Genomic DNA, 17834 nt, shown 5'->3' on the forward strand with positions numbered 1-17834 from the left:
AGGGCATACACCACAGAGAGTTACCTTTACCTGCCCAGGTATGAATGGCACACCCTTGACAGATACATGCTCAAGTACAAATGCTACACACCACCAAAAACTTACTGCCCAGGTAGGAATGCCACACACCATTGACAGCTATCTTCTCAAATGCACATCCACAGACAGCTACCTAACCAAGTATAAATGGCCACTGAAAGTTAACTGCTCGGTGTAAACGGTAAACACCATTGATGGCTTCATGCTTGGGTATAAATGCCACACACAACTGCCAGCTATCTGCCCAGGCACTGAAAATTTCCTGCCCAGATGTGAGTGGCACACAGCACTGGCAGCTACCCGCCCAACTATGAATGACACATACCTGCTCAGGGATAAATAGTACATGCCCACTGACTGCTACTTGCCCAAGTATGAATGCCACACACTACTGAGAACCACCTGCCTAGGTATGTACATACACTACTGACAACTAACTGCCCAGGTATGAATGGCAAAAATGGTACACAATGAACAGCTACCTGCCCAAGTATGAATGGCAAATGCAAATAAAACTTACCTGCTTAGGTATGAATAATAAACAACAGCGACAGCTAACTGCTCTACATACTATAAATGCCACTCACCACTGACAACTACCTGATCAGGTATGGATAGTACACTCCTACTGATAACTACCTGATCAGTTATGGATAGTACACACCTACTGACAGCGACCTGATCAGGTATGGATAGTACACACCTACTGACAACTACCTGATCAGGTATGGATAGTACACACCTACTGACAACTACCTGATCAGGTATGGATAGTACACACCTACTGACAACTACCTGATCAGTTATGGATAGTACACACCTACTGACAGCGACCTGATCAGGTATGGATAGTACACACCTACTGACAACTACCTGGCCAGGTATTAATGACACACACCCACTGACGGCTACCTATTCATTTAAAAAAAAAAAAATGCTACACACCCTTCTGATAGCTATCTGCCCAGGTATGAATGGCACACAGCTTTGACAGCTAACTGCTCAGGTGTGAATGACACACACAACTCACCAGTACCTGCCAAAGTATGAATGGCTTGCATTAATGACAGCTACCTGTCTAGGTTTAATGGCACACAACACTAAACGTGGAAGAATTTTGTTTGAAATCTTTGCACATTTCTTAAAAAGAAAAAACAAAACAAAAAATCACATGTTCAGTATCTCACAAACGTGAGTACACCCCTCACATTTTTGTAAATATTTTATTATATCTTTTCATGTGACAACACTGAAGAAATGACACTTTGCTACAATGTAAAGTAGTGAGTGTACAGCTTGTATAACAATGTAAATTTTCTGTCCCCTCAAAAAACTCAACCCACAGCCATTAATGTCTAAACCACTGGCAACAAAAGTGAGTACACCCCTAAGTGAGGATGCCCAAATTGGACCCAATTAGCAATTTTCCCTCCCCAGTATCATGTGACTCCTTAGTGTTACAAGGTCCCAGGTGTGAATGGGGAGCAGGTGTGTTAAATTTGGTGAACTTCCACTCAGAACAGGCCTCACCATGGTCGACTAAAAAAGTTGAGTGCACATGCTCAGAGTCATATCCAGAGGTTGGGAAATAGACTTTTGAGTGCTCCCAGCATTGCTGCAGAGGTTGAAGGGGTGGGGGGGGTCAGCCTGTCAGTGCTCATTTCACACTTCAATGTAGTGCTTAGTCCACAATTCGCTATGACTAAGCACTACATTGAAGTGTGAAACGCGTTAGCTCCTGTCTTTTCCTGCTGTGGCCTGTATTTTTGTTCACAAGAATTTTTGAATAAAAGGCAAAAAAATGTTTTTTGAGTGCAGCTGTCCAGATCTTCTTCCTGTTTTTGATTGCTATATGCATTGCCAGCACCTGGGCTTCCAAGCTGGATGAGAAAGTTTTCTTGGCATAAAAAAAAGTAAATATGAAATCAGCAACTTAGTGTAGTAGGGTTTATGTTCATCTGCGTGAATGCCCAGTAAGGCCATCTCAGGAGTCCTAGGGACCTCCAGCCCCAACCGGGTGTTGAGGTGATCAAACACCCCAGACCAATACCTGTGCAGGCGGCGGCAGTCCCAGAACATATGGAGGTAGGTACCAAGCTCCGCCCTACATCTAGGACAGTGCGGGTCTCTGTTAGGGTATATTCTCGCAAGTCGCGTAGGAGTGTGATATACCCTGTGCAAAAACTTTGTTTGAATGAGTTTATCACCCGCAGAAATGACCAATTGGGGACCTTTTTCCAAACATTCCTCCCAATCCTCCCGCTCTAGAGATGGGATATCCTCCTTCCATTTGTCCCAGAGAGAGTCCAACTTATGAGAGTCTATCGGGAGTATAATCCGGTAAACATCTGATAAGGGTTTTCTGGGGCCTTCACCCTCGAACAGCTCCTCCAGCGGGTTAGGCCGCAGAGTCGGGGGTTCAGGGAACTGTGCCCTAGCCGCATGACGCAGCTGTGCATAGCGAAAGAACATCCAGCCAGGCAGTCCATAGGAGCGAGTCAGCTGGCCAAACGTCAGCAGGGTGAGAAAGTTTTCTACTGTCGCTTGACCTACCTGGAGCGGTGATCTCTCTCTCTCTACCATGGTTGTTATTGTGTCAGGATGATTGAAACACATTTCTATTATTACATTGTTATAGAAAATTAAATGGTTCAACTCACCATAATGCAGAATCAGTGAGAGCCCCGAGTCTGTCACTTGCCACCAGATGCAAATTGTCACTTGCCACGTCACCTGTCACCAGATGCAGATTGTCACACGTTGCAGATTGTCCACTTGCCACGTTACCTGCCACAAGTTTCGGATTGTCACTTGCCATGTCACCTGTCACACATTGCGAATTGTCACTTGCCATGTCACCTGCCACACGTTGCGGATTGTCACTTGCCATGTCACCTGCCACACGTTGCGGATTGTCACTTGCCATGTCACCTGCCACACGTTGCGGATTGTCACTTGCCATGTCACCTGCCACACGTTGCGGATTGTCACTTGCCATGTCACCTGCCACACGTTGCGGATTGTCCACTTGCCACACGTTGCAAATTGTCCACTTGACATGTCACCTGCCACCTATTGTGGTTTGTCCACTTGCCACAAGTTGGGGATTGTCCACTTGCCACAAGTTGGGGATTGTCCACTTGCCACAAGTTGGGGATTGTCCACTTGCCACAAGTTGGGGATTGTCCACTTGCCACAAGTTGGGGATTGTCCACTTGCCACAAGTTGGGGATTGTCCACTTGCCACAAGTTGGGGATTGTCCACTTGCCACAAGTTGGGGATTGTCCACTTGCCATGTCACCTGCCACACATTGCGGATTGTCCACTTGCCACAAGTTGAAAACTGTCCACTTGCCACAAGTTTCAGATTGTAATTTTCCTGCTAAGGTGGGGAATGGGGATTGTCACTTCTGTTTCCCAGTCTGAGTCAGGCAGCAGAGAGATACATCTCTCTGCTGCCTGACTCAGACTGGGAAACAGAAGTGACAATCCCCATTCCCCACCTTAGCAGGAAAATTACAATCTGAAACTTGTGGCAAGTGGACAGTTTTCAACTGCACAGTGAGTTAGGGTGGAACTGCCAGGCTGCAGGGAGGGCGCCGAGAGATTATGTCATCTCCCTGCTCTGCCACACGCTGATTGGCCACCCACCAACAGGGATGGACTGGCCATCGGGACTACCGGGAAATTCCCAGTGGGCCAATGGCCAGTGTGGGCCTGTTTCAGGTATGGATAGTACAACAGCTGGCACCTGACGGGTAGATTGAGATTTATCCAGTATGCAGAATAGCGTAGGAAGCGTCTCTCATGTCTATCCCAGATGATCTTACAAGCCAATGGGGATATACGAGAAGAGAGGAGGGGCCGCCGGGGAGCGAGCAGCGCTGCGTGACATGAGACGCTTCCTGCGCTACTCTGCATACTGACTAGTAAGATCCCATAATGTGCCCCCTGATGTGCTATGTGCCCCATGCCCTGATGTGCTATGTGCCCCATGCCCTGATGTGCTATGTGCCCCATGCCCTGATGTGCTATGTGCCCTGATGTGCCCCAATGTGCCATGTACCATAATGTGCCATGTACCCCAATGTGCCATGTACCCCGATGTGCCATGTACCATAATGTGCCCCGATGTGCCATGTACCATAATGTGCCCCATAATGTGCCTCTCGACCTGATCTGCCATGTGCCCTGTTGTGCCATGTGCCCTGTGCCCCATGCTCTGGTATGCCATGTGGCCTGATGTGCCCCGATGTCCCATGCCCTAATGGGCCCCGGGACCTGATGTCCTGTACCCTGATGTGCTGTGCCCTGCACCCTGATGTGTTGTGCCCTGATGTACTGTGACCTGTGCCCTGATGTCCTACTGTGCTGGGCTCTGTACCCCAATGCCCTGTACCCTGATGTGTTGGGCCCTGTAAGGTGATGTGCTGGGCTCTGTACCCTGATGTGGCCTTGTATGTTGTACCCTGATGTGCCTTGTGCCCTGATGTGCTGGGCTCTGTACCCTGATGTGCTACCGTACCCTGATGTGTTGTGCCCTGGGCCGGTCTGGATGAAGTCCAGGGCCACATTTTTGTCCCAGTCCAGCCCTGCCCACCGAGCCTCCCAGCTTCCGCCCTGCCGCCGAGCCACACAGCTGTGTCCACTTTTACAGTCAGTGTGACTGTACAAGCACCGAGTGAACGGGCAGCTCGGCGGCTCACCCGCCGCCCGTTTACTGGGCCCTCCTTGGCTGTGGGCCTCATAGCACCCGCATGGGTCACTATGGCGTTAGTTCCGCCACTGCTTGTAGCATCATACTCAAAAAAGACTTAAGGCTGTAATTGGTGCCAAAGATGCTTCAACAAAATATTGAGCAAAGGCTGTGCATACTTATGTATAGAGCTGCACGATTCTGGCCAAAATGAGAATCACAATTTTTTTGCTTAGAATAAAAAGATCACAATTCTCTCACAATTCTTGCAACGTAAAATCTTTCACATTATACAAAAAAAACAAAAAATGGGCTAACTTTACCCGTTAAAAAAAATTGCATTTGAAAGACCGCTGCGCAAATACAGTGTGACATAAGATATTGCAACAACCACCAATTTATTCTCTAGAGTGTCTACTAAAACAATATATATAATGTTTGGGGGTTCTAAGTAATTTTCTAGCTAAAAAAATTTTTTTTAACTTGAAACCAACAAATGTCAGCAAAAAAGGTTTAGTGTTTAAGTGGTTAAACTTTTTTAACTTACACACAAAGTCTATTCCTTTGACAAATTGTTACAATGTTTATACTTAAGTTCAGCTGATAAAGAATGTTTTGATTCTTGGCAGACTGCCCAGTTTTCCCTTCTTTTCTCTTGAGGGCTGTGGCTTCAGAAGAGCAGAGAGAATTCTTTGCATAGAAAGAATTGTGAAACACTTCAGTCAAGATCACGATAATGATTCTTGATTATTAATTGTGCAGCTCTACTTATGTACATGTTTTCTACTTATGTACATGTTTTTTTTTTGTTTTTATTTTTAATAAATTTGCAAAGATTTCACATTTCTTTCAAGTTGTTATTAGGTTTGTAGAATTTGGAGAAAAATAAAAAAATGTAATCCATTTCGGAATAAGGCTGTAACTAACGAAATCCCTATTTTGATCATTACATGTGGGAAAAACAATCATGTTTTCTGTGCCTGAAGCCTTGTTTAATCAACTGGAGGCAGAGCGGCCCAAAGGCTATAGCCGCGCTATCTGGCAGAGGAGGAGACTACAAAACTGTTCATATTCGTTCATATGTGTGCATGGCAGGGGGCCTGCGCCCGAACCCTCTCACTTTTGATTTTAGCAAATTCATATTGTTTTTATATTTTTGGTCTCATGTGATTGGATGGTTCTTAACATGTAGGGTGGGGCTTTGAGCATCATCACATTACTTAAGGTTTGCGACTTCTCTTCCCATGGAACGCAAGGCACCCCAGGCACGCTCATGAGATGCAAGTGTTTCTTCTATATCAATGTAAGTGAGTGTTTGTTGCACCCCCCCAATTTTTTTTTAGCACCAGTCACCACTGGTCGGCTGGCACATTTACATGAATAGGGTGGAAATCTTCAAGCCTGGCTGCCTTTACCCTACCATTCACTGGATTAAAGGAAACCACCTGACTACTGGGAAGTCTGTATGCAGGTATCGTGACTTATTTTTGAACTACCTTTTGTGTTTTTTGTTTTCTGCCTGTTAAAGTGGTTGTAAACCCACTACAAAAACAAAACAAAAAACCTGCAAGACAAAGGCATAATGAGCTAGTATGCACAGCATACTAGCTCATGAAATACTCACGTTAGATCGAAGCCCCCACTGCTGTCCCTGTACACTGCTCCACCCAGCAACATCACGCCAGAGTTATTTCCAGGTATCGCAGGCTCCGGCGCTGTGATTGGCTGGAGCCGCAATGGTGTTACTCCCACGCATGCGTGCGGGAGCCGTTGGTAACAGCACGTCAGCTGAAGCAATGGCACCAACGAGCTGTTGCTTCAGTGCGCATGTGCCAATGACGTCAGCACATGCTGATACAGGGGATATCTCTTAAACCAGGGATATGCAATTAGTGGACCTCCAGCTGTTGCAGAACTACAAGTCCCATGAGGCATAGCAAGACTCTGACAGCCACAAGAATGACACCCAGAGACAGAGGCATGATGGGACATGTAGTTTTGCAACAGCTGGAGGTCCGCTAATTGCCTATCCCTGTCCTAAACCATGTAGGTTTAGGAGATATCCACGGTATCTACAAGTAAACCTTATTATAGGCTTACCTGTAGTAAAAAGTGGATTGTACAACCACTTTAAAGCTTTGCACTGTAATTTGCCATATGTTATGATTCTATATGGTGCACTTTTTTTTTTCGTGACTGGGGAAAGATGGAGGAGGGGGGATGTGTAGGCAGGTTGCCTACTGTATTGCACCTTTTCAGGTATGGTGGGGCAGCCAAATCTAAGCCTGGTACACAAAGGTAGCTTTTTCACTCACTCCAGTGAAATGAATGAAAAAAACAAAACATAGGCGCTTGCTTTCCTAACTATGCAATGTTAGTACAGCGATCTCCCTGCTGAGCTATTGTGTCCTGACAGGGGGACTACCCCAACATAAAACACCAGGCAGCGCTTACAGCCATTGACTGAGCACTGATTGGATGCCAGTCAGCTGACGGTTTTCCAGCATGCCTGTTTGACAGAAGCAGGACGTTAGGCTGAGTTCTTTCCGACAGGCTGCTGTACACCCAGGCCAAATATCGGCTGGTTCAACCAAAACCGGCCAAAACACACCGCTATTCGGCCCATGTGTACCATCCTCTAGGTGTAGTTAGGAAATGGATGTTTATTCATGTTATTGTTCTGCTGAATTTTCATTAAAAGTTGTTTGAACTGCTCTGAGCTTGGTCTGAAGTCATTCAAGGGGTGCATGTTGGGTCTTGGTGGATTCCTAAAGAATCTTGGTCTGTAATAGCACTATGGGGTATGTGTAACACCGCTACAAAACGTTACCTCACAAGGCTAAGAAGCAGAGGGAGTTTCCATGGGTAACCTAAAGGAAGTAATATATCACACAGAACTGGCAGGTAGTGTATGTCAGCGCTCACTGGCGGCTATAAGGTGGACCATAAAGGGTCAATAACGGGGGAGGGGAACCACAGGTGGATTGGGATAGCACACACAGTCACCGGCAGCTCCTCAGCAGGAAATGGGAATTCCCTCAGACACAAACAGAAATTGGGTGCCTGGGTCAGTGTGATAGTAAAAACAAGGAACATTTTATTCAGATACACTTACATAAAAGCTGCACACAGGGTGGATGTGGGTCACCAATCACGCAGTCAGCCGTCACAAGGGATGAGAAGACCGCTGTGGAGAGGTGTATATCCCGCTGTGTCTCCAGCTCTCTCAGAGCTAGCAAGAGAAGGAAGGGGCGGGCCACAACCCCTTTCTCAAAGCACCTCCTCCTTCAGGCAAACCCACCCCCATCTTGTGGGGAAAATTTATACTGTCTGGACGAAATCAAAAACCAGCCAATCAGCACCGAGTCCCGAGGTGGCTAGTCGCCCTATCAACAGAGCAATACTAGCCGGCTTTTATAGCTGCAATCCAATCTCCAATGTGAGTAACTGTCATAGCACAGCACAAGTGCAACTATGGCACAGCGGGCAACGAGCTAAAAGGTATATATAAACACAATTCTATGATACCTAGAATGAACATTTTGCAGCTAACAGTATCGCTCCACTTTCCCCTCCCCCTCCTTTCCCTCCCTATTTTTCATCTTCTCCTTTTTCCTCCCCTTCTATCCCCCGCAGTTTTTTTTTGTTTTTTTTTACTGCCCCCCCCCCCCGCCTATCCTTTTTTCTTTTACCGCTCCTTTTTTACCCCCCTCCCCTCCTATCTTTCCTTTGTTTTCACATTTGTTACCATTTTCAGTCATTCATTTTATATTTGTTCTTATTTATATATTTAGTCTGTGTATATATCCATCGCCCTTTAGATATGCTGATAGAAATTATCACCTGGTGTGTATCTTCATTCATTTTTAATTTTGTATTTTTTTGTGTAATTATTCATGTAGTGGTCATAATAGGTTATTTTATTTGATGTCACCTTTTATATAGTTATTCGATTTATTTTTTTTTATTTTTTTTTTACTATTTATTATAAAATACTATCATAGATGTGGTAGTATGCAGCCGTTCACTCGGATCAGATGATATTTTTAACGATTTTCTGTAATCGTGTCCATTTTCCTTTATCCTATTTTTTATATACTTTTTAGCTTGTTGCCCGCTGTGCTATAGTTACACTTGTGCCCTGCTACGACAGTGCTACGTTGGAGATTGGATCACAGCTATAAAAGCCGGACAGTATTGCCCTGTTGATTGGGCGACTAGCTACGCCCTGTCTCCGTGCTGATTAGCTGTTTTTTGATTCCATCCAGACAGTATACATTTTTTCCTCTAGGGGCTGGCAACCTGAAAAAGAAGGTGCTGCTTTGGAAATGCGTTGCGGCCTACTCCATCCTGATTTGGTCTCTTGCTAGCTCTGTAAGAGTGGATGGGAGAGCTGGAGATGCCGCCGGTTATATACCTCCATACGGCGGGTTCAAGCTTATCCTCACAGCTGTCTTCTCATCCCTTGTGATGGCTGACTGCTTGACTAGTGATCCACATCCACCCTGTGTGCAGCTTGAAAGATACTTTTATGTAGGTGGATCTGAATAGTCACTTGTTTTTACTATCACATTGACCCAGGCACCCTCTTTCTGCTGTTTTTGTTTTTAACCTAAAGCAAGCAAACCTACAGCAACCAGCAGGGCTGGACTGGGACAAAAATGTTGCCCTGGACTTCAACATGACCGGCCCACTTTAATTTTGAGTGTCCCCAACAGCATCCCCCTTCACATCAGAGAGCCCACATCAGAGTCCCCACCAGCAGTTCCCTTCACATCAGAGAGCCCCCATCAGAGTCCCCACCAGCGGCCCCCTTCACATCAGAGTGTCCCCACCAGCGGCCCCCTTCACATCGGAGTGTCCCCACCAGCGGCCCCCTTCACATCGGAGTGTCCCCACCAGCGGCCCCCTTCACATCGGAGTGTCCCCACCAGCGGCCCCCTTCACATCAGAGTGTCCCCACCAGCAGCCCCCATCACATCAGATTGTCCCCATCAGCAGCCCCCTTCACATCAGCATGTCCTCCCTCTCCCACATGTACTCACAGTTTTGAAGGCAGCTTCTCCTTCCTCTCTCCAGTTATGTAATAAGGGGAGAGAGGAAGGAAAGTCGGACGGCTGGCTATCTCCCCCTGCAGGCTGGAGGGACCATAACGCCTAATGCTCTCTCCAGCAAGTGACGGAGCTGCTCCTCCTGACAGGAGTGAAATCGGGATCACTCGCTGTCAGTGAGGAGCGGCTCCAGGACTGCACCTGACTGGCCCACTGAGCCATTCAGCCCAAAGGGAAACTCCCGGTAGTCCCGATGGCCAGTCCATGCCTGGCAACCAGTCATTTTGCATGGTACATGGTTAGGTGACAGGTCTTCTGGTAACGAGGTGGTCAGTGTTTTTATGCCCTCCATAACTGTCTGCTCCCGTCCTGTCACTGGGAGCAGACTAGTGGTACAGAGATATGAGGCTGATCACTAGGTACAGGAAGGAAAAAGTTAACTCCGGACAGGTATGAGACCGAAGCTATGTTCCATTACTGGGAGTGAGGTAACGGAGATATGCTGGACTAGTGGAGTGGGCAATAGCTCTGCATGCCCCTCAAATGTAACACACAGGGCAGGGCAAAAGGGACAGCTGCCCTGGGCCCTGTCATTGTTGTGGGGCCCAAAGCAGCTGCCTCATCATTGCCAACTATCCTGGTTTAAATTCCCTCATCCCTTGAAGTTTTAGTCCTGTGCTGTGTCCCAATATCTTAGTGTAAAGTGCTGATACTAATGCTTCCCAGCTCTGCCCTATTGTGTGCAGACGTCTCACCTGCAGACCATGTTTAAAAGTAAATAATCTGCATTGATATGTAAATAGTGGTGGCATTCAATTACATACATTCTATGTAAATAGCTGTGGCCGGCAGCATTGACATGTAAATAAAGGTGGCATTCATATGTATACCACCATTGATTAAAAGAGGTTGCAGGTGTGGCGCTATTTTGATTACAAGGTACTTAAGGGTCCTTTCACACGGGGAGGATCAATGCTGATCCGCCCCGTGGATATCCGCTTGGCCGGAGCGATCTCCGCTGAGCAGGAAGAGGACAGGTCCGTCTCTGCACACTGCGCAGGGACGGACCTGTCACAGCGCCGCTCTCCCCTATGGGAGATCCGATGACGGATGAAAAAATAGCTTTTTCCTCCGTCACACTTTTTCAGAGCGGGTCGGATGTCAGCGGACATGTCACCACTAACATCCGACGCTCCATAGAGCTCTATGGAGCATCCGTTCAGGTCTGCCTGAAAAACTGACAGGCGGACCTGAACGGATCGGTCGTGTGAAAGGGGCCTAAGTGTTTAGTTTGAACCTATTGTAACAATTCTGTGTTGCACCCTCTGCAGGTTGCAATCTTCTAAACTTTGGAGCTAAAAGTAAAAATTATGGAAATTAAATATTCACCATTTATGTGTGCCAATGGTCAAAATATATATGCCCTCCACAGGATGCAATGGGGGTTATTTACTAAAGGAAAATCCACTTTGCACTGCAAGTGCACATGAAAGTGCACTTGGAGGTAAAGTTGCTGTAGATCTGAGGGGGACATGCAAGGAAAATAAAAAACAGAATTTTAGTTTTCACATGATTGGATGATAAAATCAGCAGAGCTTCCACTCATTTCAGATCTACCCCTTAGGCTGGATTCACACCTATGCATTTTTTGTGCTTTTTGCATTTTGCAGATTTGCACTACAGAACGTGTTCCATAGGAAACCATGGTAAATGGACTGTAGTGCAAATCTGCAAAATGCAAAAAGCACAAAAACTGCATAGGTGTGAATCCAGCCTTAGATTGAGAGCGACTGCACTTCCAAGTGCACTGCGGATTTGCCTTTCGTAAATAACCCCCAATGTCTAATGGCTTATATGCTGGTGAATGTGTGATAGTCTCTGCTTCGTACAGCAATATCACTTAGTAAAGAATGGTATAAGTCAGAAGTTGAGGGAGTGCAGCCCCTATAATGTGAATGTGCTGCTGGGCTACACCCTCTGTTTGAATATCAGGTGTTTAGTCCTGAACTGCTGATGTGCTACTGTGCTACACCCTCCGCCTAAATACCAAGTAGTTTGGTCTTTAAAGCGGTAGTAAACCAGCACATTTTTTTTTTTTTTTAAACCTGCAAAGCAAAAGGCATAATGAGCTAGTATGCACCGCATACTAGCTCATTATGAAATACTTCCCTTAGAACGAGGCCCCGACATCTGGCCCGATCCACGCCGAGGGAGCTGACATGCTCCCTCTGCGTTTTTTTGCGCTGTGAGTGGCCGGAGCCGCGATATCGTCACTCCCGCGTACAGGTTTAGGAGATATTTTTTTTACCTACAGGTAAGCCTTATTATAGGCTTTCCTGTAGGTAAAAGTTAAAAAATTGGGTATACAACCACTTTAAAGCGGAGGTCCACCCTAAAGTGGACCTTCCGCTCATCGGAACCCTCCCCCCCTCCGGTGCCACAATCGGCACCTTTCAGGGGGGAGGGGGGTGCAGTTACCTGGATAATCCAGGTAACTGCACCCACTTCCGAGATAGCTCTCTGCGGAAAGGGGCGTAACTTACGCCCCTTTCCGCAAGTGCCCGCCCCTTCCCGCAAGTGCCCCGCTGCCTGCTGGGAAACACACAGATCCCAGAGGCAGCGGGGAGCGTCCTTATTGCGCAGCGCGATTCGCGCATGCGCAGTAGGGAACCGGGAAATGAAGCCGAAAGGCTCCATTTCCTGATTCCCATACCCAAGATGGCGGCGGCAGGACCCGACAGACGACCTAGAGATCGGCTTCGGGTGCCGACATCGCGGGCGCGCTGGACAGGTAAGTGTCACTATTTTAAAAGTCAGCAGCTGCAGTATTTGTAGCTGCTGGCTTTTTAAAAAAAAAAAAAAAAACGCGGAGTCCCGGTGGACTCCCGCTTTAAGCCAAAAGAGATGATGAATTAAACCTTAGTGTGAGTAATGTGAAGGTTGTATCCTCAGCCTGTGTAAAGTGTACTACAAAAAGAGTGGTACGGAAATGATAATAAAAATAAAAAATGTCCTTAAATAAAACTAATCTATGAAAATATTGCACAATGCCGTGAAATAAATAACAAAAGAAAGAAAAGTGCTGATATGAATCCGCTGAATGATTTGGTGCAATGATTTGTTGAAATTTGTTTATATAATGTGTTACAACCTCTGGCGTGTGTTCACACAAAAATTAATATTGCACCTAATTTAGGAAAATATTTTGTCCAGAAGATTACATACCTGTGTTGTGACAATACTACTGTATATGCAAGTACAAATTGCTGATAACAGATATAAATGTCCAAAAACAAACAATGTGACTAGTTCTCAGCAAGCACTGGACACTTTTTGAGCACTAATTTTTCAAAAAGACTTCTCATTTGGGTGACAGCTGGTGTTGGTGAGTCTTATCCGTGCTCCTATTGTGAACGCACTCACCAAATAGCCTCACCCCCGGGGTATTGCGCGCTCACAGTATATGCCACTGTGTAGCAATCCTTGAACCCCTGGTGCGTTGTTCAGTGATATTGGCAATATTTCACTCGTTCGCCATAGGGAGAAGAGAAGGGATGACCATAATGTAAATATGTAAATCCGTAAGTAATTTTATTTAATAAAAATAGGAGATATACTCACATTTCATATAGTTTTGTGAAAGCATTAACATAAACAAATGGATTCCGTCAGAATCTTGATCACAGCTGACCAGAAGTGATGCAAAGACAGTCGTAACTCTGGCAGAGTTATAGGGGCTGCACTCCCTCAACTTCTGGCTTATACCATTCTTTACTAAGTAATATTGCTGTACGAACCAGAGGCTATAACACATTCACCAGCATATAAGCCATTAGACTTTGTATCCTGTGGAGGGCATATATATTTTGACCATTGGCACACATAAACAGTGCATATTTAATTTCCATCATTTTCACTTTTAGTTCCAAAGTTTAGAAGATTGCAACCTGCAGAGGGTGCAACAGAATTATTACAATAGGTTCAAACTAAACAATTAAGTACCTTATAATCAAAACAGCGCCACACCTGCAACCTCTTGTTATCAATCCAAATACACTTCACCTAGGACCTAGGTGAAGGTATATCTGCAGAGGCAGCAGTTCTCCTCTTTCAAAACTATTTTCAAATCTTCCTGCATTAATTTCCTTTGCATGGATTTATTCACAACTTTTTTCACATCCACCAATCCCCTATACTGAATGCTGACCACTGGGGAGACAAAGGGGCATGTGCTAGAAATATGGAAGAAAGTCCCTAACCCTTTTTCAAAATCTCAATTAATGGCACTGCTGGGCAACAATTAATGGCACTGCTGTGTATCTGCTAAAGGGCAGCACGTTTCTGTGGTGTCAGGAAAGCAATTTTGCATGCATTCCTGAGACACGCAAATTTGAATGCAAGCTAAATGTCTCAGGTACACTGGTGGTCACTGTAAATCTTCTCATTACATTGGGGCTTGGTGTAGAATCCTTTCATTCATACTAGTGGCCAGTGTGACGCCCCCCCTTACATTGGTGGTCAGTGTAAATCCCTCCTTACATTGGTGGTTACGGCTAATGCTTCTATTACATTGTTCAGTGTAAACCCCTATTTTATTGGTGGCCAGTGTCAAAACTCTTTATATTGATAGTCGGTAAAAAAAAAAAAATCAGCTTTGCCATTGATCACTAGGGATGGCCGAACTGTTCGCCCGGCGGTCAGTTCGCGGCGAATTTCGGCTGTTCGCGGTCCGCCCGATCGGCGAACTATTGCCGCTGTTTGCCCGGTGGACTTGCGTGTTTACTGTGTAAAAGAACTTTGACCTATGATGACACATCCATCATGGGGTACAGGACAGCCAATTGAGACATTACAGCACATGGACACTTGGACATTCCCCCTAACTTATAAATAGACCCGATCCGGCGGCCATTTTACATTCTTTCTACTGTCACTATAGGGGGAGGTTGGTGTGTGGAGCAGGGAGAGACTGCAGTGACCCAAATCGCTAGCTATTAGGTCCACAAAAGTTATTTTAAGGACTGGTATGGTATAGGTGTAGTTCAGGATATAGGTTTGAGGCACTGCTATTCAAGTCATTGTTGCTGCAGATTGTCTTTTGTCAGGGCTGAGAGAGGGACAGATAGGACGCTGTGTGTTGCAGAGAGGGACAGTCAGTTTAATCATTAGCTGTTACTATTAGGTCCACAAAAGTCCTTTTCAGGACTGGTATGGTGTAGTAGTACAGGATATAGTTTTGAGTGCTATTCAAGTTATTGTTGCAGCAGCCTGTGTTTTGTCAGTTTAAATAGGGACAGACAGGAAGCTGTGTGTGGCATTGAGGGACAGTCAGTTTAATCAGTAACTGTTACTATTAGGTCCACAAAGGTTCTTTTCAGGACTGGTATGGTAATAGGGTTGTACACGTATAATATTCTTTCTTCCAAATATAGAAAGAATATTATACTTGACTGCTGCCCTCCTGCTGCAGTAGTCCTTTATCAGTATAGGGACTGAGGTACAGTCTGCTAATCACAACCTACTAGTTGCACAAAGGTCCTTCTAAGGACTGATAAGGTATAGCGTACTACAGTATATAGGGTTGAGTGAGGTACAGTCTGCTAATCCTTAAGGACTGGTATAGGTCCACAATATATAGGGTTGAGGTGCACTACTGCTAACTGCTGCCCAATTCTGCAGCAGTCCTTTATCAGTATAGGTACTGAGGTACAGTCTGCTAATCACAACCTACTAGTTGCACAAATGTCCTTCTAAGGACTGGTAAGGTATAGCGTACTAGAGTATATAGGGTTGAGTGAGGTACAGTCTGCTAATCTTTAAGGACTGGTATAGGTCCACAATATATAGGGTTGAGGTGCACTACTGCTGACTGCTGCCCAATTCTGCAGCAGTCCTTTATCAGTATAGGGACTGAGGTACAGTCTGCTAATCACAACCTACTAGTTCCACAAAGGTCCTTCTAAGGACTGGTAAGGTATAGTGTACTACAGTATATAGGGTTGAGGGAGGTACAGTCTGCTAATCACAACCTACTAGTTGCACAAAGGTCCTTCTAAGGACTGGTAAGGTATAGCATACTACAGTATATAGGGTTGAGTGAGGTACAGTCTGCTAATCCTTAAGGACTGGTATAGGTCCACAATATATAGGGTTGAGGTGCACTACTGCTGACTGCTGCCCTATTCTGCAGCAGTCCTTTATCAGTATAGGGACTAAGGTACAGTCTGCTAATCACAACCTACTAGTTCCACAAAGGTCCTTCTAAGGACTGGTAAGGTATAGTGTACTACAGTATATAGGGTTGAGTGAGGTACAGTCTGCTAATCCTTTAGGACTGGTATAGGTCCACAATATATAGGGTTGAGGTGCACTACTGCTGACTGCTGCCCAATTCTGCAGCAGTCCTTTTCAGTATAGGGACTGAGGTACAGTCTGCTAATCACAACCTACTAGTTGCACAAAGGTCCTTCTAAGGACTGGTAAGGTATAGCGTACTAGAGTATATAGGGTTAAGTGAGGTACTGTCTGCTAATCCTTAAGGACTGGTATATCATGGTGCTGGTGTCAGTGCTTTATGTCACGCTGCTGATGTCAGTGCTCTCTATCACGGTGCTGGTGTCAGATCACTCTATCACGGTGCAGGTGTCAGTGCTCTATATCACGGTGCTGGTGCTGGTGATCACCTCCTGCACCCTCTTCTTTGCCTACCCTGACCTTCCCTCGCCTCCATTGTCTCAAGAGTCCTGAATTTTCAGAATTTCACATATAAAAAAAGAATGCTTGTAGTTGTCGATCCCAGATTCATCTCATACATGTGTTATGTCATTGGCCATGTGGTGGGACTATGTGTGCACAGCTAGTAATTATTTTGTGGCTGCAAATAAGACCTGTAGGTTTGTAAATTTCACCATCCCTGTGCTGTGCTGACTTCCTCCTGGGGCTGCTTATTATGAGGGGCTCCCACCATCCCTGTGCTATGCTGACTTCCTCCTGGGACTGCTTATTATGAGGGGCTCCCACCGTCCCTGTGCTGTGCTGACTTCCTCCTGGGGCTGCTTACGGTGCAGGTGTCAGTGCTGTATATCACGGTGCTGGTGTCAGTGCTTTATGTCACGCTGCTGATGTCAGTGCTCTCTATCACGGTGCTGGTGTCAGATCACTCTATCACGGTGCAGGTGTCGGTGCTCTATATCACGGTGCTGGTGATGATCATCATCTCCTGCACCCTCTTCTTTGCCTACCCTGACCTTCCCTCGCCTCCATTGTCTCAAGAGTCCTGAATTTTCAGAATTTCACATATAAAAAAAGAATGATTGTAGTTGTTGATCCCAGTTTCACCTTCATACATATGTTATGTCATTGGCCATGTGGTGGGACTATGTTTGCACAGCTAGTAGTAATTATTTTGTGGCTGCTGTACATATTATGAGGGGCTCCCACCATCCCTGTGCTGTGCTGACTTCCTCCTGGGGCTGCTTATTATGAGGGGCTCCCACCATCCCTGTGCTGTGCTGACTTCCTCCTGGGGCTGCTTATTATGAGGGGCTCCCACCATCCCTGTGCTATGCTCATTATGAGGGGCTCCCACCATCCCTGTGCTATGCTGACTTCCTCCTGGGGCTGCTTACGGTGCAGGTGTCAGTGCTGTATATCACGGTGCTGGTGTCAGTGCTGTATATCATGATGCTGGTGTCAGTGTTTTATGTCACGCTGCTGATGTCAGTGCTCTCTATCATGGTGCTGGTGTCAGATCACTCTATCACGGTACAGGTGTCATTGTTGTATGTCACGCTGCTGATGTCAGGGCTTTCTATCATGGTGCTGGTGTCAGATCACTCTATCACGGTGCAGGTGTCATTTCTGTATGTCACGCTGCTGATGTCAGTGCTCTCTATCACGGTGCTGGTGTCAGATCATTGTATCACAGTGCAGGTGTCATTGCTGTATGTCACGCTGCTGATGTCAGTGCTCCCTATCACGGTGCTGGTGTCAGATCACTCTATCACGGTGCAGGTGTCATTGCTGTATGTCACGCTGCTAATGTCAG

The 17834-nt window shown here is 46.0% G+C and overlaps 1 protein-coding gene across 1 annotated transcript in view; it reads right to left on the reverse strand.

Moving 5' to 3' along the window:
• The window catches only part of ZNF423 (zinc finger protein 423), a 368232-nt gene extending 360348 nt beyond the window's left edge, over positions 1-7884 (reverse strand). The window contains exon 1 of the mRNA XM_077458278.1: positions 7852-7884. The gene's annotated coding sequence lies outside the window, so the exon portion shown is untranslated. The remainder of the gene's footprint in view (positions 1-7851) is intronic.
• Between the last annotated feature and the right edge of the window lie 9950 nt (positions 7885-17834).

Source organism: Lithobates pipiens, unplaced genomic scaffold (assembly GCF_037356315.1).
Source record: "Lithobates pipiens isolate NorthernLeopardFrog02 unplaced genomic scaffold, aLitPip1_a1.2 Scaffold_10, whole genome shotgun sequence".
NCBI classification, from domain to species: Eukaryota; Metazoa; Chordata; class Amphibia; order Anura; family Ranidae; genus Lithobates; species Lithobates pipiens.